At 45.9% G+C, this 23584-nt stretch overlaps 1 protein-coding gene and 1 long non-coding RNA gene across 5 annotated transcripts in view; both read right to left on the bottom strand.

The window, feature by feature from the left end:
• LOC115126308 (myelin-oligodendrocyte glycoprotein-like) overlaps window positions 1-23584 on the bottom strand; it is a 264366-nt gene that overhangs the window by 53239 nt on the left and 187543 nt on the right. The gene's annotated exons all lie outside the window — the stretch shown is intronic.
• Window positions 17374-21536, bottom strand: LOC115126309 (uncharacterized). 4 transcript variants are annotated; one of them, XR_010465238.1, is made up of 4 exons: window positions 21431-21536; window positions 18636-19908; window positions 18310-18457; window positions 17374-18156 (listed from the first exon to the last, which is right to left on the bottom strand). It is a non-coding gene; the product is annotated as an uncharacterized LOC115126309 (long non-coding RNA). The 4 variants fall into 4 exon arrangements; XR_010465235.1 differs by having other exon boundaries at window positions 18310-19908; XR_010465237.1 differs by having other exon boundaries at window positions 17374-18139; window positions 18310-19908.

The raw sequence follows: 23584 nt of genomic DNA, 5'->3' as shown, positions 1-23584 counted from the left end.
CCCAGACCCCTCATCCCAGACAGTGCATTGTCCCAGACCCCTCATCCCAGACAGTATATTGTCCCAGACCCCTCATCAGGAGACAGTACATTGACCCAGACCCCTCATCAGAGACAGTACATTGACCCAGACCCCTCATCAGAGACAGTACATTGTCCCAGACCCCTCATCCCAGACAGTACATTGTCCCAGACCCCTCATCCCAGACAGTACATTGTCCCAGACAGTACATTGTCCCAGACCCCTCATTCTAGACAGTACATTGTCCCAGACCCCTCATCCCAGACAGTACATTGTCCCAGACAGTATATTGTCCCAGACCCCTCATCCCAGACAGTATATTGTCCCAGACCCCTCATCCCAGACAGCACATTGTCTCCCAGACCTCATCCCAGACAGTACATTGACCCAGACCCCTCATCAGAGACAGTACATTGACCCTCATCAGAGACAGTACATTGACCCAGACCCCTCATCCCAGACCCCTCATCCCAGACAGTATATTGTCCCCAGACCCTCATCCCAGACAGTGCATTGTCCCAGACAGTACATTGTCCCAGACCCCTCATCCCAGACAGTGCATTGTCCCAGACCCCTCATCCCAGACAGTACATTGTCCCAGACCCCTCATCCCAGACAGTACATTGTCCCAGACCCCCTCATCAGAGACAGTACATTGTCCCAGACCCCTCATCCCAGACAGTGCATTGTCCCAGACCCCTCATCCCAGACAGTACATTGTCCCAGACCCTCATCAGAGACAGTACATTGACCCAGACCCCTCATCAGAGACAGTACATTGTCCCCAGACCCCTCATCCCAGACAGTACATTGACCCAGACCCCTCATCAGAGACAGTACATTGTCCCAGACCCCTCATCCCACACAGTACATTGTCCCAGACCCTCATCCCAGACTCCTCATCCCAGACAGTACATTGCCCCAGACCCCTCATCCCAGACAGTACATTGTCCCAGACCCTCATCCCAGACCCTCATCCCAGACTCCCAGACAGTACATTGCCCCAGACCCTCATCCCAGACAGTGCATTGTCCCAGACAGTCATTGTCCCAGACCCCTCATCCCAGACAGTACATTGTCCCAGACCCCTCATCCCAGACAGTACATTGTCCCAGACCCTCATCCCAGACAGTACATTGTCCCAGACCCCTCATCCCAGACAGTACATTGGGCCAGACTCCTCATCCCAGACAGTACATTGTCCCAGACTCCTCATCCCAGACAGTACATTGGCCAGACCCTCATCCCAGACTGTACATTGGGCCAGACTCCTCATCCCAGACCCCTCACCCCAGAGCGTACATTGTCCCAGACCCTCATCCCAGACAGTACACCCTCACCCCAGACAGTACATTGTCCCAGACAGTATATTGTCCCAGACTCCTCATCCCAGACAGTATATTGTCCCAGACCCCTCATCCCAGACAGTGCATTGTCCCAGACCCCTCATCCCAGACAGTACATTGTCCCAGACCCCTCATCAGAGACAGTACATTGACCCAGACCCCTCATCAGAGACAGTACATTGTCCCAGACCCCTCATCCCAGACAGTGCATTGTCCCAGACCCCTCATCCCAGACAGTACATTGTCCCAGACCCCTCATCCCAGACCCCTCATCCCAGACAGTACATTGTCCCAGACCCCTCATCCCAGACAGTACATTGTACCAGACCCCTCATCCCAGACAGTGCATTGTCCCAGACAGTACATTGTCCCAGACCACTCATCCCAGACAGTACATTGTCCCAGACCCCTCATCCCAGACAGTACATTGTACCAGACCCCTCATCCCAGACAGTGCATTGTCCCAGACAGTACATTGTCCCAGACCACTCATCCCAGACAGTACATTGTCCCAGACCCCTCATCCCAGACAGTACATTGGCCCAGACCCCTCATCCCAGACAGTACATTGTCCCAGACCCCTCATCCCAGACAGTGCATTGTCCCAGACAGTACATTGTCCCAGACCACTCATCCCAGTACATTGTACAGACCCCTCATCCCAGACAGTACATTGGCCCAGACCCCTCATCCCAGACAGTACATTGTACCAGACCCCTCATCCCAGACAGTGCATTGTCCCAGACAGTACATTGTCCCAGACCCCTCATCCCAGACAGTACATTGTCCCAGACCCCTCATCCCAGACAGTACATTGTCCCAGACCCCTCATCAGAGACAGTACATTGGCCCAGACCTCATCCCAGACAGTTGTCCCAGACAGTTTGTCCCAGAACCCAGACAGCATTGTCCCAGACCCTCATCCCAGACCCCCTCATCCCAGACAGTACATTGTCCCAGACCACTCATCCCAGACCCCTCATCCCAGACAGTACATTGTCCCAGACCCCTCATCCCAGACAGTACATTGTCCCAGACCCCTCATCCCAGACAGTACATTGTCCCAGACCCCTCATCCCAGACAGTACATTGTCCCAGACCCCAGACCCTCATCCCAGACAGTGTCATTGTCCCAGACAGTACATTGTCCCAGACCCTCATCCCAGACAGTACATTGTCCAGACCCCTCATCCCAGACAGTGCATTGTCCCAGACCCCTCATCCCAGACAGTACATTGTCCCAGACCCCTCATCCCAGACAGTCATCCCAGACATTGTCCAGACCACTCATCCCAGACAGTCATTGTCCAGACAGCCCAGACCCCTCATCCCAGACAGTACATTGTCCCAGACCCCTCATCCCAGACCCCTCATCCCAGACAGTACATTGTCCCAGACCCCTCATCCCAGACAGTACATTGTCCCAGACCCTCATCCCAGACCCAGACAGTACATTGTCCCAGACCCCTCCTCATCCCAGACAGTACATTGTCCCAGACCATTGACCCCTCATCCCAGACATTGTCCCTCATCCCCAGACAGTACATTGTCCCAGACCCTCATCCCAGACCCCTCATCCCAGACAGTACATTGTCCCAGACCCCTCATCCCAGATCCCAGACAGTACATTGTCCCAGACCCCTCATCCCAGACAGTACATTGTCCCAGACTCCTCATCCCAGACAGTACATTGTCCCAGACCCCTCATCCCAGACAGTACATTGTCCCAGACCCCCAGACCCTCATCATCCCAGACAGTACATTGTCCCAGACCCCTCATCCCAGACAGTACATTGTCCCAGACCCCTCATCCCAGACAGTACATTGTCCCAGACAGTACATTGTCCCAGACCCTCATCCCAGACAGTACATTGTCCCAGACATCCCAGACAGTACATTGTCCCAGACCCAGACAGTACATTGTCCTCCTCATCCCAGACAGTACATTGGCCCAGACCCCTCATCCCAGACAGTACATTGTCCCAGACCCCTCATCCCAGACCCTCATCCCAGACAGTACATTGTCCCAGACCCCTCATCCCAGACAGTGCATTGTCCCAGACCCCTCATCCCAGACAGTACATTGTCCCAGACAGTACATTGTCCCAGACCCCTCATCCCAGACAGTACATTGTCCCAGACTCCTCATCCCAGACAGTACATTGTCCCAGACCCCTCATCCCAGACCCCTCATCCCAGACAGTACATTGTCCCAGACCCCATCCCAGACCCTCATCCCAGACAGTACATTGTCCCAGACCCCTCATCCCAGACAGTACATTGTCCCAGACTCCTCATCCCAGACAGTACATTGTCCCAGACCCCTCATCCCAGACAGTACATTGTCCCAGACCCTCATCCCAGACAGTACATTGTCCCAGACCCTCATCCCAGACAGTACATTGTCCCAGACCCCTCATCCCAGACAGTCCATTGTCCCAGACTCCTCATCCCAGACAGTACATTGGCCCAGACCCCTCATCCCAGACAGTACATTGTCCCAGACCCCTCATCCCAGACAGTACATTGTCCCAGACCCCTCATCCTAGACAGTACATTGTCCCAGACCCCTCATCCCAGACAGTACATTGTCCCAGACTCCTCATCCCAGACAGTACATTGGCCCAGACCCCTCATCCCAGACAGTACATTGGCCCAGACCCCTCATCCCAGACAGTACATTGTCCCAGACAGTACATTGGCCCAGACCCCTCATCCCAGACAGTACATTGTCCCAGACCCCTCATCCCAGACAGTGCATTGTCCCAGACCCCTCATCCCAGACCCCTCATCTCTCGACCGATTATGATTTTTCAACGCCGATACCGTTGAATTATTTATTTATTTATTTGTAATATTGACAATTTCAACAATACTGAATATACATATAATATAATACATCAATAAAATCAATTTCGCCTCAAGTAGATAATGAAACATGTTCAATTTGGTTGAAATAATGCAAAAACAAAGTGTTGGAGAAGAAGGTAAAAGTGCAATATGTGCCTTGTAAGAAAGCTAACGTTTAAGTTCCTTGCTCAGAACATGAGAACATATGAAAGCTGGTGGTTCCTTTTAACATGAGTCTTCAATATTCCCAGGTAAGAAGTTTTAGGTTGTAGTTATTATAGGAATTATAGGACTATTTCCCTCTATACCATTTGTATTTCATTAACCTTTGACTATTGGAAGTTCTTATAGGCACTTTAATATTGCCAGTGTAACAGTATAGCTTCCGTCCCTCTCCTCGCTCCTCCCTGGGCTCAAACCAGCAACACAACGACAACAGCCACCACATCGAAGCAGGGTTACCCATGCAGAGCAAGGGAAACAACCACCCCAAGGCTCAGAGCGAGTGATGTTTGAATCGCTATTAGCGCACGGTAACTAGCCAGCCATTTCACTTCGGTCACACCAGCCTCATCTCGGGAGTTGATAGGGTTTAAGACCTATCTCTATAGACATTGCCCTAATCTATAATGGTACTGATATGAAGATGAAACCTATATCTCTATGGTCATTACCATAATGGTACTGATATAAAGACCTCTCTCTATAGTCAGCACCCTAATCTATAATGGTACTGATATAAAGACTTCTCTCTATAGTCATTACCCTAATCTATTATGGTACTGATATGAAGATGAATCCTCTATCTCTATGGTCATTACCCTAATCTATAATGGTAATGATATGAAGATGAATCCTCTATCTCTATGGTCATTACCATGATCTATAATGGTAATGATATGAAGATGAATCCTCTATCTCTATGGTCATTACCATGATCTTAACACTCACTAAATTATACTTAACCATAACATAACCCTTGTTCCCAAATCTAACATTCATTATTTCAAACTGGTGAGTCTACTCTTCCTTAGCTTCAGCCATATTTATGACTATAAAGAGAAGACGTTTTACGATCTGAATTCTTTGTCTCTCTTCAACGCCAATCGTAAAACGCACCAAGGTAAAAATCAGTTTCAGGTTGGATATTCGCGCTTTCAAACCTCAGTAGCTTTCAAACCACTTGAGCCACAGACTCCAAATAAGTGTCATGATGTTGGAAAAATTGCACACAACATTGCACAGGTCTTATTTTTCACGATTTGGACATTCACTTTGCAAAGCTAATAAACGTGGAAATGTGAGCAGCATTTTGTTGAATTAGTACAAAACAACAACAAAAAAGTACAAACTTTTTATTTACATTTTAATTTCAATGTTCAAAACCTACTGACCTCAAACAAGGTGCCCTTAGTGGGCGCCTGATGGAGGCCTCCTTGTGCACCTGGTAACCCGCCCGCTTTTATCCACTCAGAGACTAAGTCCCCAACCTCCACAGCCTGAGTGCTGCCCCCAACCCCTGAGTCACGCCCGGTGGCATCAGAGGCTTTTCTGTCTTACAGACTGCTAACCTTTAGCGGACTTTAACTGGTTTTTACAACATCAACCCCTGAGTCACGCCCAGTGGCATCAGAGGCCTTTCTGTCTTACAGACTGCTAACCTTTAGCGGACTTTAACTGGTTTTTACAACATCAACCCCTGAGTCACGCCCGGTGGCATCAGAGGCTTTTCTGTCTTACAGACTGCTAACCTTTAGCGGACTTTAACTGGTTTTTACACCATCAACCCCTGAGTCACGCCCAGTGGCATCAGAGGCCTTTCTGTCTTACAGACTGCTAACCTTTAGGACTTTAACTGGTTTTTACACCATCAACCCCTGAGTCACGCCCGGTGGCATCAGAGGCTTTTCTGTCTTACAGAGTGCTAACCTTTAGGACTTTAACTGGTTTTTACAACATCAAGTGCACAATAATTATAGGCTTGAGAACCAAAAATCGTCAACCGGGTGTCGGAACAACAACAGAAAATAATCACCCCTTCCCCCCCCTTTTTTTCTCCCCAATTTCATTTCATCCCATTGGACAAAATCCTAACATGGACAACAGTGGTCCAATTGTGCACCAATGAGCCTCGCGGCCGGCTGCGACAGAGCCTGGGCTCAAACCCAGAATCTCTGGTGGCACAGCTGGCACTGTGATGCAGTGTGCCACCCAGGAGGCCCATAATCACCCCTTTCAATCATTTGCTTGCCCTTGTTGGAAGTCAGTAGGTCACATGACCAAGGAGCTATTGAAATGTCAATTTATGTAAAATTTGTGTAAAATCGTGTGAGATTAAAATGGACAAACTAAAGGGTGTGCAATATAGAAGGGTAGTCAGTAGACAATCTGAACCTTGTTTGAGGTCAGTAGGTCACATTACCAAAGTCCAATTTGTAAGTCGCTCTGGATAAGAGCGTCTGCTAAATGACTTAAATGTAAATGTAAATGTGTATTGAATTTAGAAATATTGAAAAACATTGAAAATGTGAAATTGTGTAGATGAAAATGGACAAAATAAAGGGTGTGCAATGTGTAGGGCCACTGAGTGGACATTCTGAACCTTGTTTGAAGGCAGTAGGTCACATGACCAGGGAGCTATTGAAATTCAAAAATGTAAATAACTTAAAAGTGTGCGATATGTAAATCGACAAAAAGTGTTTGCATTATGTGTCTATGACATCTGGTAAGCTAGAACCAGTATTGGAATTATTAGGAGTATTGGTTAAATAGCTATTGAAATAAGAAAAATGTGATTTGTCACTATGTTGACGGTCCCTAACTGCTGTTGGTGGAGGAAGGAAAACTACAGGCGAATATCCGACCTGAATCGTCTTTACTTCGGTGTAAAACGTCTCCTCTTTTTAGTCATAAACATGGCTACACTTCCTTTAGTCTAACAATTTAACACCCTCTACTTTATGACACTTCCTGTAGCCCAACAATTTAACACCTTCTACTTTATGACACTTCCTGTAGTCTAACAATTTAACACCCTCTACTTTATGAGCCACTTTGATATGAAGTTACGATTTCTTTCTTGTTAATATTATGTTCAGATAATAAAATAGCCTACAGGCTAAATAATGAAGGAATAATGTTGTGTCCTACCTGTCGTTATCAATGAAACACTGATGAACAGAATCCCAAAACACCAGACCGCCGAGGTCGGAAAGATCTTCATTTCACGAACAAAACAAGTCTGACTCCAAGGTAAAGCTGTTTGTAACTGGTCAATAAAACTATTAGGAGTTTAGAAAAATAAACCAAAACAGTCGAAAGGCTAATTTGTCAACGAACAGAATGTAACACGACGTCTGTTCCAGAAATAACGGAGGAAAAGGGTGGTGGAGTTTCACACTTTACTTTCACTACTTCTAGTTGAATATCATCTCGCGATATCTAGCTCCATCTAGTGTTCTGCTATGGACATTCACTTCATGTCATCTCGCGATATCTATCTCCGTCTTCTGTTCAGATTTTTTTTTATGTAACCTTTATTTCAACTATGCAAGTCAGTTAAGAACAATTAAGACGACCTACACCGGCCAAACCCGGACGACGTCAATTATAGGCAGCCCTATGGGACTCCCAATCACGGCAGGCTGTGATACCCTGGTTTGATTCCAGGCTGTGTCTGTAGTGACGCCTCAAGCACTGCCTTAGACTGCTGCGCCTCTCGGGACATATTGGAACAATAGTGAATACCCCCTGTATATAGCCTCCACATTGACTCTGTACCGTAATAACCTGTATATAGCCTCCACGTTGACTCTGTACCGTAATAACCTGTATATAGCCTCCACGTTGACTCTGTACCGTAATAACCTGTACATAGCCTCCACATTGACTCTGTACTGTTACCCCCTGTATATAGTCTCCAGATTGACTCTGTACCGGTACCCCCTGTATATAGCCTCCACGTTGACTCTGTATCGGTTCCCCCTGTATATAGTCTCCACATTGACTCTGTATCGGTTCCCCCTGTATATAGTCTCCAGATTGACTCTGTACCGTAATACCCTGTATATAGCCTCCACGTTGACTCTGTATCGGTTCCCCCTGTATATAGTCTCCAGATTGACTCTGTACCGGTACCCCCTGTATATAGCCTCCACATTGACTCTGTACCGGTACTCCCTGTATATATCCTCCACATTGACTCTGTATCGGTTCCCCCTGTATATAGTCTCCAGATTGACTCTGTACCGGTACCCCCTGTATATAGCCTCCACATTGACTCTGTACCGGTACTCCCTGTACATAGCCTCCACATTGACTCTGTATCGGTTCCCCCTGTATATAGTCTCCAGATTGACTCTGTACCGGTACCCCCTGTATATAGCCTCCACATTGACTCTGTACCGTAATAACCTGTATATAGCCTCCACAATGACTGTACCGTAATACCCTGTATATAGCCTCCACATTGACTCTGTACCGTAATACCCTGTATATAGCCTCCACATTGACTCTGTACCGGTACCCCCTGTATATAGCCTCCACATTGACTCTGTACCGGTACTCCCTGTATATAGGCTCCACATTGACTCTGTACCGGTATTCCCTGTATATAGCCTCCACATTGACTCTGTACCGGTAACCCCTGTATATAGCCTCCACATTGACTCCTGGTATCCCCTGTATATAGCCTCCACATTGACTCTGTACCAGTACCCCCTGTATACAGCCTCCACATTGACTTTGTACCAGTACCCCCTAGCCTCCACATTGACTTGACTCCCCTGTATATAGCCTCCACATTGACTCTGTACTCCCCCTGTATATAGCCTCCACGTTGACTCTGTACCGTAATAACCTGTATATAGCCTCCACATTGACTCTGTACCCCTGTACATAGCCTCCACATTGACTCTGTACTGTTACCCCCTGTATATAGTCTCCAGATTGACTCTGTACCGGTACCCCCTGTATATAGCCTCCACGTTGACTCTGTATCGGTTCCCCCTGTATATAGACTCTCGGTTCCCCCTGTATATAGTCTCCAGATTGACTCTGTACCAATACCCTGTATATAGCCTCCACGTTGACTCTGTAGTTCCCCCTGTATATAGTCTCCAGATTGACTCTGTACCGGTACCCCCTGTATATAGCCTCCACATTGACTCTGACTACTCCCTGTATATATCCTCCACATTGACTCTGTACCCCCTGTATATAGTCTCCTGACTCTGTACCGGTACCCCCTGTATATAGCCTCCACATTGACTCTGTACCGGTACTCCCTGTACATAGCCTCCACATTGACTCTGTATCGGTTCCCCCTGTATATAGTCTCCAGATTGACTCTGTACCGGTACCCCCTGTATATAGCCTCCACATTGACTCTGTACCGTAATAACCTGTATATAGCCTCCACAATGACTGTACCGTAATACCCTGTATATAGCCTCCACATTGACTCTGTACCGGTACCCTGTATATAGCCTCCACATTGACTCTGTACCGGTACCCCCTGTATATAGCCTCCACATTGACTCTGTACCGGTACTCCCCTGTATATAGCCTCCACATTGACTCTGTACCAGGTACTCCTGTATATAGCCTCCACATTGACTCCCCTGTATATAGCCTCCACATTGACTCTGTACTGGTATCCCTGTATATAGCCTCCACATTGACTCTGTACCGTACCCCCTGTATGCCTCCATATTGACTTTGCCAGTACCCCCTGTATATAGCCTCCACATTGACTCTGTACTGGTACCCCTGTATATAGCCTCCACATTGACTCTGTACCGGTACCCCCTGTATATAGCCTCCACATTGACTCTGTACTCCTGTATATAGCCTCCACATTGACTCTGTACCCTCCTGTATATAGCCTCCACATTGACTCTGTACCGGTAACCCCTGTATATAGCCTCCACATTGACTCTGTACTCCCCTGTATATAGCCTCCACATTCACTCTGTACCGTACCCCCTGTATATAGCCTCCACATTGACTCTGTACCGGTACCCCTGGCCTCCACATTGACTCTGTACTGGTACCCCCCTGTATATAGCCTCCACATTGACTCTGTACCAGTACCCCCCTGTACCTCCACATTGACTCTGTATGGTACCCCCTGTATATAGCCTCCACATTGACTCTGTACCGGTACCCCCTGTATATAGCCTCCACATTGACTCTGTACTGGTACTGTACCTCCGCATTGACTCTGTACCCCCCCTGTATATAGCCTCCACATTGACTCTGTACCGGTACCCCCTGTATATAGCCTCCATATTGACTCTGTACCGGTACCCCAAGTATATAGCCTCCACATTGACTCTGTACCGGTACCCCTGTATATAGCCTCCACATTGACTCTGTACCCCCTGGCCTCCACATTGACTCTGTACCTGTATATAGCCTCCACATTGACTCTGTACCGGTACCCCCTGTACCCCACATTGACTCTGTACAGTATGTATATAGCCTCCACATTGACTCTGTACCGGTACCCCTGTATATAGCCTCCACATTCACTCTGTACCGGTACCCCCTGTATATAGCCTCCACATTGACTCTGTACCGGTACCCCCTGTATATAGCCTCCACATTGACTCTGTACTCCCCCTGTACCTCCACATTCACTCTGTACCAGTACCCCATGTATATAGCCTCCACATGTATATATATAGCCTCCACATTGACTCTGTACCGGTACCCCCTGTATATAGCCTCCACATTCACTCTGTACCAGTACCCCATGTATATAGCCTCCACATTCACTCTGTACCAGTACCCCCTGTATATAGCCTCCACATTGACTCTGTACCAGTACCCCCTGTATATAGCCTCCACATTGACTCTGTATCGGTGTATATAGCCTCCACATTGACTCTGTACCCCCCATGTGCCTCCACATTGACTCTGTAGGTACCCCCTGTATATAGCCTCCACATTGACTCTGTACTGGTACCCCCTGTATATAGCCTCTACATTGACTATGGTACCCCCTGTATATAGCCTCCACATTGACTCTCGCTATTTTTATTTTACTGCTGATCTTTAATTATTTGTTACTTTTATTTCTTATTTTTTACTTAACCAACAATTTAGTTGTAAGAAAAATGTGTTAAGGGCTTCATTTCAGCATTTCACTGTAATGTCTAAACATGTAGTATTCGGCGCATGTGACAAATACTATTTGATTTGTTACACATGAAAACATGTTGTGAACCTGGTGTGACATAATTGAAGCTGTGCTGACACCTAGTGGACATCAAGAGAAACAACACCACACACACTATAACCTTAAAACAGATGGGATGCCTTACATAAGTTGCTCTTTAAAAAAATATAGATATATTAAACACTAATATATATGTCCAAGACGTTCAAAAGTCGGAATGTAAAGCAAAAACGACTGAAAAGTTATTCAAGAGCAGTTGTAGTGAATCAAGCATCTTGGGGTTAAATAGGTCAAAGTATATATTTTACATGTTCTAATTTATTTAATATTTATTTAACAAGATGAACTCAACAACATCGACACAAGTTACCTGCTATATTTGGGAAACAAGATTAACACAGAGAGAAATACAAAATACAATGCATGCTCTGTAGTACGAGTAGGTATATACAGTATCATCGGTAACAATTGTGTACAAGCCACCTAGCTAATAAAATAGTGGGGCTTGCGGTCATTAGTTACATTTCAACCACAGCGATTCCCTAATTGAGGCGCAACAGAGTTCACTGGAAATAATAACTAAACCAACGAACGAGACATGGTGGAGGCTACCAGAATGAAGAGAGACATTTGTCCGAATAAACGTGGTGAGTGAAAAACGTAATTACATAGCTCCCTCCCTACCCGGTATCTCATTCTACTGTTATACGACTCTGTCTGCGATGTTTGTTGGCAACCTTGTTATTTATGAAGTTTTTGGTTCGTCAAATTATACCCACCCAGTGTGGACTGTATCCGTACGAAACAAACCCGCTTCAGGCTAAAGAAGAAAGGAAGCCACTACAATCAAGTCATCCCAGTGGACAGCAGCTAAAGAGTCGTCTAGGAAACCAAACGACTTGATGAAGACTCTAAGTTGCCGTCTGAATACTTCTAAGGAGCCTCAACTTGGGCAGTGACTAAAGAGGAAAGGAAGCCCCTCAACATGATGCCTGGGGAGATATTTGCGTACAACACTGTTCTTGCAGAAGGAATTGTCTGGCAGCAGGAACACACAATTCATGTGTACGGATGTGATCTGCACATTCTGGCCACACCTGACCAAAGTTGCCCTTCATTGTCCAGAGCTCACCACTATTCTAGACATGAAGCCACTGCTTTCCGTCATGCAAAGGCACATCGTTTGAAATGCGAGGTAAGTTTTTCTTTATTAAACTGTTCAAAGAGAATTTCCAGCTTCAGTTCTTTACACGGCTTCCCATTTAGATGTTTGTTATTCACAGAATTACAATATTAAGTCTGTTTTTAAATGTAAATTAAGATTAAGTGGGGAGGACGTAATCAGGAAGGAGCCGGCACAACTCTGGGGGAGGAAGTGGAACAAGGGAACAGCTTCCTGTCGAGGGCTGCAATCTGTTCCAAGCAAATGTCCAAAGGAGGAAAACAATTTGTTTGTTCTATTCAGCTGTTACTACTTATCTGGAATAAGGAGTTCTATTCAGCTGTTACTACTTATCTGGAATAAGGAGTTCTATTCAGCTGTTAATACTTATCTGGAATAAGGAGTTCTATTCAGCTATGTTAATACTTATCTGGAATAAGGAGTTCTATTCAGCTATGTTAATACTTATCTGGAATAAGGAGTTATATTCAGCTATGTTAATACTTATCTGGAATAAGGAGTTCTATTCAGCTGTTACTACTAATCTGGAATAAGGAGTTCTATTCAGCTATGTTAATACTTATCTGGAATAAGGAGTTCTATTCAGCTGTTAATACTAATCTGGAATAAGGAGTTCTATTTAGCTATGTTAGTACTTATCTGGAATAAGGAGTTCTATTCAGCTATGTTAATACTTATCTGGAATAAGGAGTTCTATTCAGCTGTTAATACTAATCTGGAATAAGGAGTTCTATTTAGCTATGTTAGTACTTATCTGGAATAAGGAGTTCTATTCAGCTGTTAATACTAATCTGGAATAAGGAGTTCTATTCAGCTATGTTAATACTTATCTGGAATAAGGAGTTCTATTCAGCTATGTTAATACTTATCTGGAATAAGGAGTTCTATTCAGCTATGTTAATACTTATCTGGAATAAGGAGTTATATTCAGCTATGTTAATACTTATCTGGAATAAGGAGTTCTATTCAGCTGTGTTAATACTTATCTGGAATAAGGAGTTCTATTCAGCTATGTTACTACTTATCTGGAATAAGGAGTTCTATTCAGCTATGTTAGTACTTATCTGGAATAAGGAGTTCTATTCTGCTATGTTAATACTTATCTGGAATAAGGAGTTCTATTCAGCTATGTTAATACTTATCTGGAATAAGGAGTTCTATTTGGCTGTTCTAGCATCCAGGCTGAGGGGTGAACAGACATGTTAACCATCCAGGCTGTGGGGGCCACAGACATGTTGACCATCCAGGCTGTGGGGAACAGACATGTTAACCATCCAGGCCGTGGGGGGAACAGACATGTTAACCATCCAGGCCGTGGGGGGAACAGACATGTTAACCATCCAGGCCGTGGGGGGAACAGACATGTTAACCATCCAGGCTGTGGGGGGGAACAGACATGTTAACCATCCAGGCCATGGGGGGCCAGACATGTTAACCATTCAGGCCGCGGGGGAACAGACATGTTAACCATCCAGGCCGTGGGGGAAACAGACATGTTAACCATCCAGGCTGTGGGGGACAGACATGTTAACCATCCAGGCCGTGGGGGGAACATACATGTTAACCATCCAGGCCGTGGGGGAACAGACATGTTAACCATCCAGGCCATGGGGGAACAGACATGTTAACCATCCAGGCCGTGGGGGGAACAGACATGTTAACCATCCAGGCTGTGGGGGGGGAACAGACGTTAACCATCCAGGCCGTGGGGGAACAGACATGTTAACCATCCAGGCTGTGAACAGACATGTTAACCATCCAGGCTGTGGGGGAACAGACATGTTAACCATCCAGGCCGTGGGGAGGAACAGACATGTTAACCATCCAGGCCGTGGGGGGAATAGACATGTTAACCATCCAGGCTGTGGGGGAACAGACATGTTAACCATCCCGGCCGTGGGGGAACAGACATGTTAACCATCCAGGCCGTGGGGAAACAGACATGTTAACCATCCAGGCTGTGGGGGAACAGACATGTTAACCATCCAGGCTGTGGGGGGAACAGACATGTTAACCATCCAGGCCGTGGGGGGGAACAGACATGTTAACCATCCAGGCCGTGGGGGAGAACAGACATGTTAACAATCCAGGCCGTGGGGGGAACAGACATGTTAACCATCCAGGCCGTGAACAGACATGTTAACCATCCAGGCTGTGGGGGGAACAGACATGTTAACCATCCAGGCCGTGGGGGAACAGACATGTTAACCATCCAGGCTGTGGGGGAACAGACATGTTAACCAACCAGGCTGTGGGGGGAGCAGACATGTTAACCATCCAGGCCGTGGGGGGGAACAGACATGTTAACCATACAGGCCGTGGGGGGAACAGACATGATAACCATCCAGGCTGTGAACAGACATGTTAACCATCCAGGCTGTGGGGGGGAACAGACATGTTAACCATCCAGGCCGTGGGGGTAACAGACATGTTAACCATCCAGGCCGTGGGGGGAACAGACATGTTAACCATCCAGGCTGTGGGGGGACAGACATGTTAACCATCCAGGCTGTGGGGGGGAACAGACATGTTAACCATCCAGGCCGTGGGGGTAACAGACATGTTAACCATCCAGGCTGTGGGGGGAACAGACATGTTAACCATCCAGGCTGTGGGGGGGAACAGACATGTTAACCATCCAGGCTGTGGGGGGGGAACAGACATGTTAACCATCCAGGCTGTGGGGGGGAACAGACATGTTAACCATCCAGGCTGTGGGGGGGGGAACAGACATGTTAACCATCCAGGCCGTGGGGGGGAACAGACATGTTAACCATCCAGGCCGTGGGGGGAACAGACATGTTAACCATCCAGGCCGTGGGGGGGAGACAGAGTTTTGTCCAGAAGATACTTGAAGGTGTATTGTGTGGATCAATACATTTATTTCATAATAATTGTATTTATGCATTTATTTTATTTTAAAACAATTCATTATTCTGTTTTGCTTTTGTCATTATTCTCAGACAACAGCAAAAATCGAGATCTAGACTCTCCAAAAGTTGAAAAGAGTGATATGGGTGAAGGAGATGAGATTCTGTACAACAGGACAACTGAAGTTCAGCAATGGGCTAATACAGGTAAATGAATACATAAAATAAATAATCCTGAATGTAACTCTCCTGGACTGTCACCTTGACGTAGTGGAGAGGCTTGGGTACTCTAATGACCCTGAGCTCTAACCCTTAGAGGGTGTACTCCAATGACCCTGAGCTCTAACCCTTAGAGGACGTACTCCAATGACCCTGAGCTCTAACCCTTAGAGGGTGTACTCCAATGACCCTGAGCTCTAACCCTTAGAGGGTGTACTCCAATGACCCTGAGCTCTAACCCTTAGAGGGTGTACTCCAATGACCCTGAGCTCTAACCCTTAGAGGGTGTACTCCAATGACCCTGAGCTCTAACCCTTAGAGGGTGTACTCCAATGACCCTGAGCTCTAACCCTTAGAGGGCGTACTCCAATGACCCTTAGAGGGTGTACTCCAATGACCCTGAGCTCTAACCCTTAGAGGGCGTACTCCAATGACCCTGAGAGGGTGTACTCTAATGACCCTGAGCTCTAACCCTTAGAGGACGTACTCCAATGACCCTGAGCTCTAACCCTTAGAGGGCGTACTCCAATGACCCTGAGAGGGTGTACTCTAATGACCCTGAGCTCTAACCCTTAGAGGACGTACTCCAATGACCCTGAGCTCTAACCCTGAGAGGGTGTACTCCAATGACCCTGAGCTCTAACCCTTAGAGGACGTACTCCAATGACCCTGAGCTCTAACCCTTAGAGGACGTACTCCAATGACCCTGAGAGGGTGTACTCCAATGACCCTGAGCTCTAACCCTTAGAGGGCGTACTCCAATGACCCTGAGAGGGTGTACTCCAATGACCCTGAGCTCTAACCCTTAGAGGGTGTACTCCAATGACCCTGAGAGGGTGTACTCCAATGACCCTGAGCTCTAACCCTTAGAGGGCGTACTCCAATGACCCTGAGAGGGTGTACTCCAATGACCCTGAGCTCTAACCCTTAGAGGGCGTACTCCAATGACCCTGAGAGGGTGTACTCCAATGACCCTGAGCTCTAACCCTTAGAGGGTGTACTCCAATGACCCTGAGCTCTAACCATTAGAGGGTGTACTCCAATGACCCTGAGCTCTAACCCTTAGAGGGTGTACTCCAATGACCCTGAGCTCTAACCCTTAGAGGGTGTACTCCAATGACCCTGAGAGGGTGTACTCCAATGACCCTGAGAGCTAACCCTTAGAGGGCGTACTCCAATGACCCTTCGAGGGTGTACTCCAATGACCCTTAGATGGTTATTCCACCGGCAGGTGAAATCAAGCCAGACAGGTTGAAGGGTAGGAGGCAGACAAAACATTCCCTGGTTCTCCAGGTTGGGGCTCACTCACCCCCCACATAACAAATCATTCCCTGGTTCTCCAGGTTGGGGCTCACTCACCCCCCACATAACAAATCATTCCCTGGTTCTCCAGGTTGGGGCTCACTCACCCCCCCACATAACAAATCATTCCCTGGTTCTTCAGGTTGGGGCTCACTCACTCCCCACATAACAAATCATTCCCTGGTTCTCCAGGTTGGGGCTCACTCACCCCCCACATAACAAAACATTCCCTGGTTCTCCAGGTTGGGGCTCACTCACCCCCCACATAACAAATCATTCCCTGGTTCTCCAGGTTGGGGCTCACTCACCCCCCACATAACAAATAATTTGTTACAGAAACCTTCACAGGCCCTATGTTCCCCCAGGAAGTGTGTGCAACTAGTTACCGTTGGAGAGACGTTGATCATTTATAGATTTATTGTATTTCAGAGGAAACGATGAGAACATGGATGGTCCTCAGGTACTACAGAGAACAATTGAAGTCCTGTTTCTCAGCACCAAACAAAGGAAACAGAACCTCTACCGTCAGACAGGTACATTTCATCAATATTGAATTGCACACACTTCATTTCTCTTTCATTTCAAAGCCTTGCAATTTAACAAATAATTCCATTCTCCTTTTGTTTTGATGACAGAAGGATGAAAGAAAAGACCCTCTGTGCAGAAAGATATGGGAAGAAAAGGCCAAATTGACAGCTGCCACAGAGGAGTACAACACCCTTGTACCAGATTCAGCAAAACCATCTGCAGATGAGATCCTTTCTGCAGACCTTCCTGCACGGCCTCGGGAGCTGAGTGGCCTTGGGAGCTGAGTGGCCTTGGGAGCTGAGTGGTCCTGGGAGCCGAGTGGCCCCGGGAGCCGAGTGGCCTCGGGAGCCGAGTGGCCTCGGGAGCTGAGTGGCCCTGGGAGCTGCGCGGCCTTGGGAGCTACGTGGCCTTGGGAGCTGCGTGGCCTTGGGAGCTGAGTGGCCCTGGGAGCTGAGTGGCCCTGGGAGCTGAGTGGCCCTGGGAGCTGAGTGGCCTTGGGAGCTGAGTGGCCCTGGGAGCTGAGTGGCCTCGGGAGCTGAGTGGCCTCGGGAGCTGAGTGGCCTCGGGAGCTGAGTGGCCTCGGGAGCTGAGTGGCCTCGGGAGCTGCGTGGCCTCGGGAGCTGAGTGGCCTCGGGAGCTGCACGGCCTCGGGAGCTGCACGGACAAAGTAAGTATGTTTGTGTGTCACAATAACTATGTTTCTGTTTTGTTATCTGTGTTTGTTCAGTTGCTCAAACACAGACCACACTGCCATTAAAGTTACAAATACACATTGCATTCTTCTGAATTTACAGCTGACCTACTCACAAAGACAATAGCCTTTGACCGGGTGATGCTCCTGAGACGGCTGAAGGAGGAAGAGGTAATTGTCCTAAAGGAAGTCCAGCAGCACTGGGAAAGCCTAAAGAGGGGATCGGAGAATGTGCAAGACCTTGCTTCACATGTGGCACCTGACCTAAGCAGGCAAAGTAGGGGAACGTTCATTAATATGTATTGATGTTGGCACCCTGTAATTGATATTGTATTTAAGGAATACGTCATTGTATTAGTAGTAGGGGAACGTTCATTAATATGTATTGATGTTGGCACCTTGTAATTGATATTGTATTTAAGGAATACTTCATTGTATTTACCCGACACATTACGATTGTTGGTGTCAGGTTGGCAATTTAATCAGTCGGGAGCTGGGAGCAGAGGTCTCTTCTCCATGCTTCAGAGGAGAGTCAGCAGGACACCAGGACTCTGTCAAACTGGTATACAGCAAAGCTAAGGGCCAAGACACCTCCCTCCTAGAAGATAACTTCATAGATGACCTCCTGGAAGAGGACCTAGATGACATCATCCACTACAGCTCTGATGACGAGGAATCTGTCCCAGACTGACGCTGTTCGTTTGGGTGGGTGCAGTTTGCATTGGGTGGAAAGTGATTCCATTTGTTTTGTAGATGTGCTTTATCTGCCTTCATAAGGAAAAATAGTTTGAACATTTTATGGAAAATAAAGGTTTATGTTTCTTCCTTGTTGACAATGTGATCATGTGGTACAGATTGGAGAAGGGCGCTCCTCTGTTACTGCTTTTGCCCGGTCACATGACCAGGTCACATGACCAGGTCCGATCCCTTTAAATGGCCAATCTGCAGTTGATACATCCACTTGTGGATGCTTGAAGAATATCATTTATAAATGCCTCATGAATATAGTTCAACTGCCCCATCAGATCCCAAAATTGATGTTTTTGTTCTACTCCAATGTTTGTAAACAGAGTAAATGTAAACATACACTAGCATGTGTCCAACTCATTCCACGGTGAGCCGAGTGTCTGCGGGTTTCACTCCTCCCATGGAGCTACATCAGTACATTAGTCATGGGATTTTAAGTTAAGGTGACCAGATTTCTGAAATTAAAACCGGGGACATTTACAGGTCGGAGGTCAATATATCATTACAATATCCAATGTTATTATCTATTATATATAATATCAATATATCATTAAATATCCAATGTTATTATCTATTATATACTCCTGGCAGGGGAGGTTGAAGTTTGTCTTCACAATAAGCATGGCCTTGATGGCAGGAACAGTGAACCTATTTCTTGCTGCTGTCCATATATCATTCATTTGGGAGAACACTCTCTCGACTGGTGTATTACTTCCAGGTCAGCACATGACAACAGACGCTAATCTAGCCAGGTTAGTGTGTGGGATGTGGTTCTCTTTGAAGTGGGTAACTCCATCTCTGACTAAGCGGTGTCTCCAATGTTTTCCATTCTTCAAGCGATCCCCCCCTTTAGGAACTCTTGCAGGCCAGTAACCTCGTCAAACAATGCATCCTCATTGATGGTCACATGGGGGCATTTTTCCTGCAGTGTGGCTGCTGCCTTCTGGATCTCTTCACGCTGAGGTTGCCTTTTTAAAAGGAGACAAAGTACATCTTTTAGATTATCTGTGTGCTTTCCCAATGCCTGCAAGTAGTTCACAGCCGCAGTGAAGAATGATTCAAAGAAGGTATGTGTGTTTTCGGCAGAGAATGCCACGACTTTGTTTTCCAGGTTACATTTTTGGATGACCACCAGGACCTCAGCTGCAATCTCCTCTGCTGTTTCTGCTTTCAATTCAACACAATCAAGCAGTTTTGTTTCCACAGATGTGTTGCCACCATATATCTTACAATATCTGACTACTATTGGCAGCAGCTTTACATGTCCATGATTGGACGCATCAATGGACAGGGACACAAATTCAACCTGGTCTCGCTCCTGTGGTACCAAAGTAGTTGCCCATGTTGCTAACACGTTACTCACTGTGACGTCACATTTTGTCCTAGCACATGTACACTTCGGCTCATAAAGCTTCCGTGTCAGTTGTGCTGTGCAGTCCATAGATCTGTAACTATGATTGTGTCGCATAGTGTGGTGTACAAAGACACCCTCCTGTACAGCTAAACTATATTCTTCTTGGGAAGGCTCTACCTTCTTGAAGAATGTGGTGACAGAGGGCAAACCAACACGGCCAATCAGAGAGGCTTTATGCTTTTTAGTCTGATGTTCTACCACTGCCGTTCTTCTCCGGCTGCCAATTGAAAGAGAGGAATGACAAAGGGTGCAGTGAACCATTCTATCGTCTTGGCCTGAGCGAATGAATGGAAATTATCTCATCATGTTGTCATTAAAATGGCATTTCTGTTTCTAGGAAATAGCCATTGTTCCTCCTCTGTCTGCTCTTCTTCACTCTCCTTGTGTCACTCTTCTTACTCTCAACTTTTTCTTCTCCTCCAATCATCTTCCAGATCTTTCTTCCTTTCCTTCTCTTCACCTTTCCACCTCACTCTTCCACACTCTCCTCGCTTCACTCTTTTTACTCCCTTCATTTGTCCTTCTCCAATCTTTAATAATAAATAGAACACTATTAGATAAAATACTTTGGTTAACAGATTCCCATTGCTTGCCTCATTTTGTATTTTATCTCAAAAACATTGTTTGTAATAATAAAATGTCAGGCTCTGTAATCATATCTTAACCTTTCCTCCTCTGTCTCACTCTTCTTCCTATCCAGTCTTCCTCCTCTCCACTCTCTAACAGAAAACATTATGCTAATGTTATCCATGAAAATGTCTAAATATATTTTCACACTACTTATAATGCCAAACCATTACAATTGTAACATACATATAAATATTCTCATAATTAATTGTGCATTAATTTAATATAATCATATTTTCAAAATAGCCCGTCCACTGCATGTTTACATGTGAACGTTTTTTAACCTCGTTACCATGACAGCAGCTGGCTAACCGATGTAGATAACTTAGTCGACATAGCTAATGTTAGCTAGCATAACCTATTTAAAACCATATAACGCAGACCATTTAACTATAAAATAAGTTGTGAAAGAACATCATTAGCTAGTATCTCAAACGAGTGTAACTTACCTGTCTTGAAAAGACGTTTGTGGTGATGTTATGGATTCACTTGACACTTCCGGCCGAGTTTTCCACAGCAGTTTCCTCTAAAACTGGCGCGAGCAAATAGTTAGTAGAAGAAGAAGAGTGAATGAAGCTGCTGTCGCGAGCGGCCCCTCTGCTGGACAAAACAAGCACAACAAGATTGAGACGTCAACCGGTTGACTCTGATGCCCGGTCTTTCTTGCCACGTAAAATATTATTTCACTTTGCAGTCTGTTTTTAACGCACAATTAAAAACGGGGAATCTCCAGCCGGGGACAGGCCACGGAAAACTGGGACGTCTGGTCACCCTATTTTAAGTCAACGATTCCTTATGTATGAATGAGATGTACAAAAGCTGAACTAGTACTGAGTACTTTGACCCGTTACTTCTAGACTCTCAAGTAGTTTTCCAGAGGGCTACTTTACTTGTACAATAACTGACTCTCCCATCAGCTGCAGATGAAACCGGTTAGTTGAAAAATGTTGCCTAGAATCTACAGGCACTCGCAATGAATCATCAAAACTATGGACACATAATGATTGAAGTGATTATTGTATTTGATTATTCTGACCCAATTATGACCCATGACATCTTCTGGGAAGAATAATGCATAGCCTTGTGTGTAAAGCTACAAACGTGGAAATGTTCCTATTGAAATGGGGGTTGTCCCATCCTGAACAGGCCGGTTGCAAGTGACCAACTCGTATCGATACTATTAGCAACACCGTATTATTACTAAAATTAGATGAAGTAAATGAAAGTTATGCAGGCAGGTCTGACATAGTGGGAGAACTGTGAACATGCACGTATATATATCTGTGTTGTTCGGACACGTCGTCGGTTTGGTCGTTCAGTCGGTTTGTTTTGGTTTTGTGCGTCGCTATGCCCGTGACGTAATAAACTACGTTCCTGAATTTTCTGATTTTATTTTTAAACATTTTTAAACTATTCCTAAATTATTCTTGCGCAATGTTACTTTCATTTGAATGTCGTAAACGTTGTCGGATTCTATTAAATAATTTATGTAACAGATAAAATCTTCTTACAGAAACCGGAAAAGTTGTGAACTACAAATGTGACGCCATTTTGTAGTTTTCTTTTACTAACCCTAACCGTTTTTTAAAAATAAATATCTTCGCTCTTATCATTCTAATTGATGTGTAGAATGATGTGTAGATTCATTAGGACATACATAACGCTGTACTGCATCAGCACATGCCAATTCAATGTCTGAAGTAGTGCACTTTTTGAAAGGTGTTTTTCGTCATAACTATTTAAGTTTGACATGTGTTCTTTTGATTTAATAAGGACCCCTTACTAAACCTTCATGTCAAATAACGTTCGGATATGTTAATCTATTCTTGATTTTTTTTTATCATCAACGTTTGGGGGAAAAGCCAACTGTTGGTGTTGCTACTGAGCACCCCATGGCCACCAGGGGGATTGCAGAATTATGTTTAATTCATGCATAGGATAATTTGTGCCAAGCCATAAGACTGAGCCACAAAAAACAACACAAATATATTTTGGGGACTCTATGACCCGAGTTGACCTCTTACAAAGGTTTCCTAGGGGTGTATAAAGGTTCATGGCAGAAAACAAGTGTATGTTGTTAGAGTTGCGTAAATTCGAATCTGGTATCAGGATAAATATAACAATGAGTCACCGATTTTATACTATGTATTTTTTATTAGCTAAGTAATAAATGGCAAATGCAACTTTCGTATATACGGGCTCACTGTAATGCCACGCAGGGCAGAACAGAGAACTGACAAGATGTATGTAAACAGTGTTCTTATACTGTGATGGACATAGGCGAACCCGTCTGTTGGCCTATCACAGTAGAGACTGGGCGTGGTTTAGACTTGCCCAGCCTATCGCAGGCGCTCAGGCGGGTCCCCGCCTCTTGGCGCTTCTTGGAGTCCTCCCTCCGTCGATGTATAGATCCTTACTGTTCTGGTATCGCAGCCTAGTTATAACAGTTGCTCAGTTCCTGCTATTGTGTTGTTCAGTATTTTTCCATCTCAGTTAAACCTCGTGATGACCACCCCTCCCTATCACAACTTTGTAAGATACAGCAAGTCACACCATGTGCTCAATATTGTTACATACAAACACAAGGACAAAGCATCTGCTGG

This window comes from Oncorhynchus nerka, linkage group LG12, assembly GCF_034236695.1.
Source record: "Oncorhynchus nerka isolate Pitt River linkage group LG12, Oner_Uvic_2.0, whole genome shotgun sequence".
NCBI classification, from domain to species: Eukaryota; Metazoa; Chordata; class Actinopteri; order Salmoniformes; family Salmonidae; genus Oncorhynchus; species Oncorhynchus nerka.
Note: the sequence above shows the minus strand (reverse complement) of the source record. Positions and strands in the feature narration are given on the sequence as shown.